This window comes from Octopus bimaculoides, chromosome 23 (genome assembly GCF_046866305.1).
Source record: "Octopus bimaculoides isolate indiv1 chromosome 23, ASM4686630v1, whole genome shotgun sequence".
Lineage (NCBI taxonomy): Eukaryota > Metazoa > Mollusca > Cephalopoda > Octopoda > Octopodidae > Octopus > Octopus bimaculoides.
The window spans coordinates 26,128,416-26,135,915 of NC_142950.1; the positions used below are offsets into that span (position 1 = coordinate 26,128,416).

At 39.4% G+C, this 7,500-nt stretch overlaps 1 protein-coding gene across 4 annotated transcripts in view; it reads left to right on the forward strand.

The window, feature by feature from the left end:
• The window catches only part of LOC128250632 (uncharacterized), a 67,793-nt gene that overhangs the window by 24,792 nt on the left and 35,501 nt on the right, over window positions 1-7,500 (forward strand). The window lies entirely within an intron of this gene.

The window sequence follows — 7,500 nt, forward strand, 5'->3', positions numbered from 1 at the left end:
ATCGTTATCATCATCATCATCATCGTCATCATCATCATCATCATCATCATCATCGTCATCATCATCACCATCATCATCATCATCATCATCGTCATCATCATCACCATCATCATCATCATCAGTATCATCACCGTCATCATCATCACCATCATCATCACCATCATTGTCATCATCATCATCATCATCACCATCACCACCACCATCATCATCATCATCATCATCATCAACAACAGCATCAGTAACGACGGCAACGATAATGGCAACCACTGTTGAGCAAAGAATGTGTAATATAATCTATCTTTTATTTGTTTCATTCATTATACTGTGGCCATGCTGGTGCATCACTTTGAAGGATTTAGTCGAACAAATCGACCCTAGGACTTATTCTTTGTAAGCCTAATGCTTATTCTATTGGTCTTTTTTGCCGACCGCTAGATTACGAGGACGTAAACACACCAACATCGGTTGTCAAGCGATGATAGGGGGACAAACACAGACACGCAAACATGCATATATATATATATATATATATATATATATATATATATATACGACGGGCTTCTTTCAGTTTCCGTCTACCAAATCCACTCACAATGCCATCCCTCGTCAGCACCACTCGTGTCCGATTTTGGTTCATCTTGTGCCGATGCTTAAACCTAACATGGCTCAGAAGGTCAAGTCGGCAATGGAACAGCCTCGTGCATTGATCGCATGGCAGGGAGGGTGATGGTCTTGGCTGGAGTTGCCGGGCCTTGCGTTGCCGTCTTTTATCTTCTTCTTCTTCTTCTTCTTCTTCTCTGGATGGGCGGTCAGCGACTTATGTCTCCCACATACATACATACATACATATGTACGTACGTTCTGGGGTCGATTCATTCGAGTAAAATTCATGAAGGCTGTGCCCCAGCATGGCCGCAGTCTAATGACTGAAACAAGTAAGAACATGTAAAAAGTATTGGTTTCAAATTCGAGGAAGTGGGTAAGTCGGATTATATCGACCCAGTGCTCAGCTTTACGACCAAATGGTAAAATATAATATTAAGCGCTATCGATTGTATTGATTGGGCAGGTACGTGTTCTCTGAGAAGCGGCCAGCAAACCGTGAAACGGTCCGTTTGGAGACTCGCTTTTTCTCTTCCTACGCAATGAATGTGATTATACTGTCGTTTCTTACAATGCTAGGCTTTCTGAAATTCAAATGTCTTGCAGCCTTTCTGAAGCATGCTGTATTGTACATAAAATATGTACTGCTAAATTAATGAAGAGACGCAAAAAAGCACAAACAAATTTAGCAACCCACTATCCGACTACTTTATAAAATCTGTAGATATTCTCTCTCTCTCTCGCTCTGTATATATATATATATATATATATATATATATATATATATATATATATATTGATAAACGGTGCCGAGCTTCACAATTCTGTAAATAACATTTTATCAGCTTAAATCTTATAAAATATTAATACACACACACACACACACACACATACACACACACACACACACACACACACACATACACATATATATGTATATATGTACACATACACACACATATATGTATATATATACACATACACACGCGCACACATACATATAAATAGGCTTGCACACACATTATATAAGTAATACATACAGTCAAATATATATATATATATATATATGTATGTATGTATGCATGCATATACAGGTGTATGTATACGCGTACATACTCACACACGCAACCCACCCAGAGACACGCATCTCCCCCCCACACACATCTGCACGTATGTACGAGAGACGGGGAAAAAGAGAGAAAGAGGGGGAGAGAAAGAGAGAGAGAAGGAGAGAAAGAGAGAGAGAGAGTGAGAGAAGTGAGAGAGGAAAAGTTGGTTGGCATAGAAGAAAATAATTGTTTTACAATTTAAATTAAGCCCTCTTTAAATTTTTCCCCCCATTTTACCAATCTATTTCTGTGTTTCTGATTACATTTTCGTAAACACCCGAACTACACCCCGCTCCCACTTCAGTGCCATTGCTTACGCTACCGAAATTCACTCTGTTTGACGTCGCTCCTTGAAAAACGGAATTGTCTTGTCAAAGCCACTTTAGACCAACTTATGGCGACAGCATTTCGTATACTTGTCAACAGCTGATTTCATGTCGTAAGCATTATGGAGCACATTTTTATCTTGCTCACACCTTTCTTCTTTCTTTCTTTCTTTCTTTCTTTCTTTCTTTCTTTCTTTCTTTCTTTCTTTTTCTTTCTTGTTCTTTTTGTATGTCTTTCTGACTGCATGCCTAAACATACACATATACATGAATACCGGCATATGTACATACATGTACATCTGTGGGGATGAATAAGCGTACGTACGTACATATGTGTATGTGTCTGTGCGAGTGCCTGTGTGTATGTAAGTATGTGTGAGAAGAGAGAGAGAGAGAGAGAGAGAGAGAAAGAGAGAAAGAAAGAAAGAGAGAGAAACGCTGTCAACATAAGTTTACGACACAGGTTCGATTCTTAATGGTAGCTATTTCTTTTTCTTCGCCATGATGATGTGTTTTTACTCTTTGCCAAAGTAAACAAATGAGTAATTCTTTAATATTTTGTATCTTTTGGGAGGGAGGGAGGGATGGAAGAGCAGCACTCCGCTTTTAACTTTTCAGGGTCCCAAAGTCTGGTGGGATGAAGGAAATATATTTTCCGTAAACCGGAGACATGACTCGAATACGTCTAACAAAATGAACCCAGTTAAAAGCACGCAAGGGGCCAGATAACAATGTCAAAACGAGGGGTTGACTAAGAAGTCAACCGCCCGAAAACTAAAAAAAAAAATATTGGTTTCAAATTCTGGCACAAGATCAGCAAGTTCGGGATGGGGATAAGTCAATTACATCGATCCCAGTACTCAACTGGTACTTATTTTATTGACCCCGAAAGAATGAAAAGTAAAGTCGACCCCGGCGGAATTTGAACTCAGAACATTTGTTGTTGCTGGCACTCCGTCGCTTACGACATCGAGGGTTCCAGTTGATCCGATCAACGGAACAGTCTGCTCGTGAAATTAACGTGCAAGTGGCTGAGTACTCCACAGACACGTGTACCCTTAACGTAGTTCTCGGGAATATTCAGCGTGACACAGTGTGTGACAAGGCTGACCCTTTGAATTACAGGCACAACAGAAACAGGAAGTAAAAGTGAGAGAAAGTTGTGGTGAAAGAGTATAGCAGGGTTCGCCACCATCCCCTGCCGGAGCCTCGTGGAGCTTTAGGTGTTTTCGCTCAATAAACACTCACAACACCCGGTCTGGGAATCGAAACCGCGATCCTATGACCGCGAGTCCGCTGCCCTAACCACTGGGCCATTGCGCCTCCACGAACTCAGACCATAATGACGGACGAAATATCACTAAATGATTCTACCAGTTCACTGCCTTAACCGGAACAAATATTGCTAAATATCTAGTTCGATACTCTACCAAATTCCACCAACTCGTTGCTATGGAAATAGCACTTTATTGTATAGACCCTCGAAAGTGTTGAAAGCTGAAGGTAACTATGGCAAGATTTGAACTCAGTGTCGAGAGAAATATTGAAAATTATTTTGTTAAACACTGTACCGATTCTCCTCCGTTTTATAAATACTTAACTAATTCTTGGGGAAGGCATAAGCATGGCGTCTCACTATGGAATATTACTTTGCGGAATCACGTAAATACTCTTTGTAGATTCCAGGTTACTACAGAATTAGAATCTTATCTCTGTCAACCTGATATATCGTGTCAGTATAAACTTGTAACCTCGCACCAGGTTGTTTGTGCTCATATTCCATGGGTTGAGAGTATCCAACTGCCCCCTGAAACGTTTCCTGGGGATTTACTGTGCTGATCTAGTCTTAAACGCAAACTATAACCATAAATATGATCCTCTAAACCAGTGCTTCCACGGTTGGTAAGGAAGCTACTTACCACACAGCCACTCCTACGCCTATTGCAAAACTTTCTGTTATTACCATAAATCATTATGTTCTGACTGAACTAATGAAGCCTTCCTATACCACTCTATCCCTTTTCTATTATACTTCCTCCTTAACACTCGTATTCCAATTACCGCTATTTAGGTACATTTAGAGATTTCTCATCTTTAGCGTCTACCCCTGTGTTTACCGCTTTCTTCCGTCTCTTAGCAGTATGACGTCACGTCTCCTGTCTCCACCCGTATGACTTATTTTTATATTCGATGCGGCAGACACACTTTACAATGCGCATTACCGCATCTTTTTAACGTCTTTTATCTTTTTATCAGTTTATCTTCTTACCTGCCCTTGTCTACCGTGATTTATGTTATGCTGAAATCGTCTGGCTTAACCATATCTCTCTCTCTCACTTTTTAATCAGACACTACTCTTCCTTCAATCTAGCCTCTATAACAATTTTTTCTAACTCTTAATTCTGTGGCCAATTTTATTTTATTTCTTGTCATTAACTAACGTCTTTAATTATTAATTCTCTCTCAGCACCCCTTCAACTTTCATCTCCTCTCTCCCTTTATGCTTTTCATCAGAAATTTTCCTCTGCTCTTGTCTTTCTTTGCCTATTGGACACACGTACATTTATACTTACGTATATGCATATTTAGAAACACTGTTGTCTACTAAGCTATTCGCCAGTGTCTTCTGGTGAAGGTGACTTCACTCTACCAGTCTCTCAAAATCCGTTCCAGTCCACATCCCTACAATATTGTCGCATCTCATTACATAATATGCATGGTTAAGGCACTAGTTATCGATTATTCGAATCAGTAATCAAGATAAAACTTGTGTAAGAAACTTTCCTTGTAAATACATTCTTTTCGCCTACTGTTTATCTTTTCTGCTTCCATACTTGCTCGACGAAGATTGTTCTTATAGCCGACTTTCAACCTCAGTTGTAACTACTCTTGAAGGAGTTTGAGTTTAAGTTTTGAATAACTAGCTATACGACGCTTACTTTATTAGCATTGCACAACATTCTCTACTTGTATGTATGTATGTATGTATGTTTATTATAAATCTCTCACTGAGGTGGGAGCCGATCTCCAGCAAAGATACAAGGTTCCATCTTTGGGATGTAGTTAACACATACAAATTCATATTTGGAACTTGAGAAAAGTCCTGCATATTTTTACTGTTCCACTCACGGATTGCACTTGTAATGTATGAATCAACCGGTCAATTTCTCTTTCTGAAAATCCCAGTTTATCCAGAATCTCCTTTAAGCAGTTACTAACAAAACTTAGTGCTGCAATTATTATTGGTATGTATATGAATTCATAGACTGGATATAGAAGCTGGAGGTTTCGAAGCAGTTGTCCATAGATATCCTCTCTTACTTTGATTTTCAAAGAGACATTTATATCTGCGGGGCAGCTGACCTCTATGATAGTACATACCTTTGCCCCTTCTGTTCCAAACAACAATATCCGGTCTATTAAGCTTACATTTGACACAAGTTTTGATGAGAATATTCCACCAGTATTCTTTGAGTTGGTGTTTATGAATGTATTCCATAACAGAGGGATTTTCTAAGTTATGTATGTATGTATGTATGCATGTATATCTGTCTGTCTGTCTGTATGTATGTATGTATGTATGTATGTATGTATGTACATATTCATTCTCTTCTGCTGTTAATTATTTAAAATCTCCCTCTGAGGAAGGAGGAATTGTTTGAAGCAGTTTCTGTACAGTTTGTACGTAATGTTTAGGCAAGCAATGACCAGTAATTTTCAGGCAACTTAGTGGTTTCATTCTTGGCTACAAGGTTTGTCCATGCTATTGCAAACCGATTTGGTATGTCAATCTGACCTGCCATAGTGCTTCTGAATATACATATTAGTGGTTTTCTGTAAAATGTCAGCCGCTTATGCGTGTGTGTGTGTGTGTATGTGTGTGTATGTGTGTGTGTGAGCGTGTGTATGCATGAATGTATGTATGTATGTATGCATGTATGCATGTATGTATGTATGTATGTATGTATTTGGAACGGATGCGTAAGTAGAACAACATACAATATTGGTTTCATATTTTTGCACAAGGCCAGCAAATTCAGAGGAGGGAGCTAGTCGATTACATCGACCCCTCTCCCCAGTGTTCAACTGGTACTTATTTTATCGACTTCGAAAGGATGCAAGGCGAAGTCGACCTTGGCGGAATTTGAATTCAGAACGTAAAGACGGACGAAATGCCGTCCGGTTTGCTAAGGATTCTGCCAGCGGGTCGCTTTAGAACAGTAAAGAATATTGAAAGGAGTGTTGGATCAGAAATGTTACCTTGCATGACTCTATTGTCAACTGGAACTTCGTCAGCTGCTTGAGCGTTTTCACAAAAATGGTTGAGGCACTTACTCAACATCAAGTGGCAAAATAAAACACCTGCACAAAAGTTCTTGCAATGACAGGATGCATAGGCTTCAAGTCGCTCGCCATATCAACTCAGATACGTTAGGTTGGTTATGGTGTTCATATGGAAGATAAAAGGATTCCGAGGTGTTCTATAGAGAGCTGCGTATAGGAAAACATCCGTTGCACAGACAAAGAAACATGTACAAAGATTACATGAAAGGCAAGCTAAAAGAACTGCGAATCGATGTGTAGAACTTGGAGGAGCTAGCTTTAGAAAGATCTGAGTGGAAGAAATACACAAGGGAAGGTTGTAAAACTTTTGAAGTGGGTTCTCTTGATTACGAAAAGCTAAAGTATTGGTTTCGGAAGAACTTTCATCACTCAGTGCTGGAGGGGCGAAATGTAATTTTTGTAACTTTTGTATCTTTTCGAGTTCTTGTGGCTCATAAAGGAAACGTTATCATTATCATTGGTAAGTAGCGGAATCGTTAGAGTATCGGGGAAAAATTCTTTCCGGTATTTCTTCCGACGTTTTGCGTTCTGAACTCAAATCCCGTCCGAGGTTAATTTTGCCTGTCATTCCTCCAGGATCGATATAATAAAGTACTGGTCTCTTTCTCTCTCTCTCTCTCTCTCTCTCTCTCTCTCTCTCTCTCTCTCTCTCTCTCTCTTTTTTTTCTCTCTCTTTTTTTCTCTCTCTTTCTCTCTCTCTCTCACACACACACATATTGCAATTACGACCACAAGATTCCTGGACTGAGTGATGCGTTGTGTTCTTGAACAAAACACTTCATCTCACGTTGCTCTGCGATTACTCCGACACCTGTCGTCTGCTACACTTATGCACCAGACTACGTCGATTTGATGGAGGGAATGAGCTAATGTACAACTCATACATTCGATCTCTATAAGCAAATCACAAAAAGAGAATACTTATAGGACGTCTTTGACGGGAGATTCTATTATATACTTACATACATAAAAATATACATATAAACACACACACACACACACACACACACACACACACACACACACACAACCTACAAGTAAAAATAATCTGTGGTTGTACTTATAATACAGGGTGTCCACAAAGTCTGAGTACATGGAGTAAATAAAATCATAATATA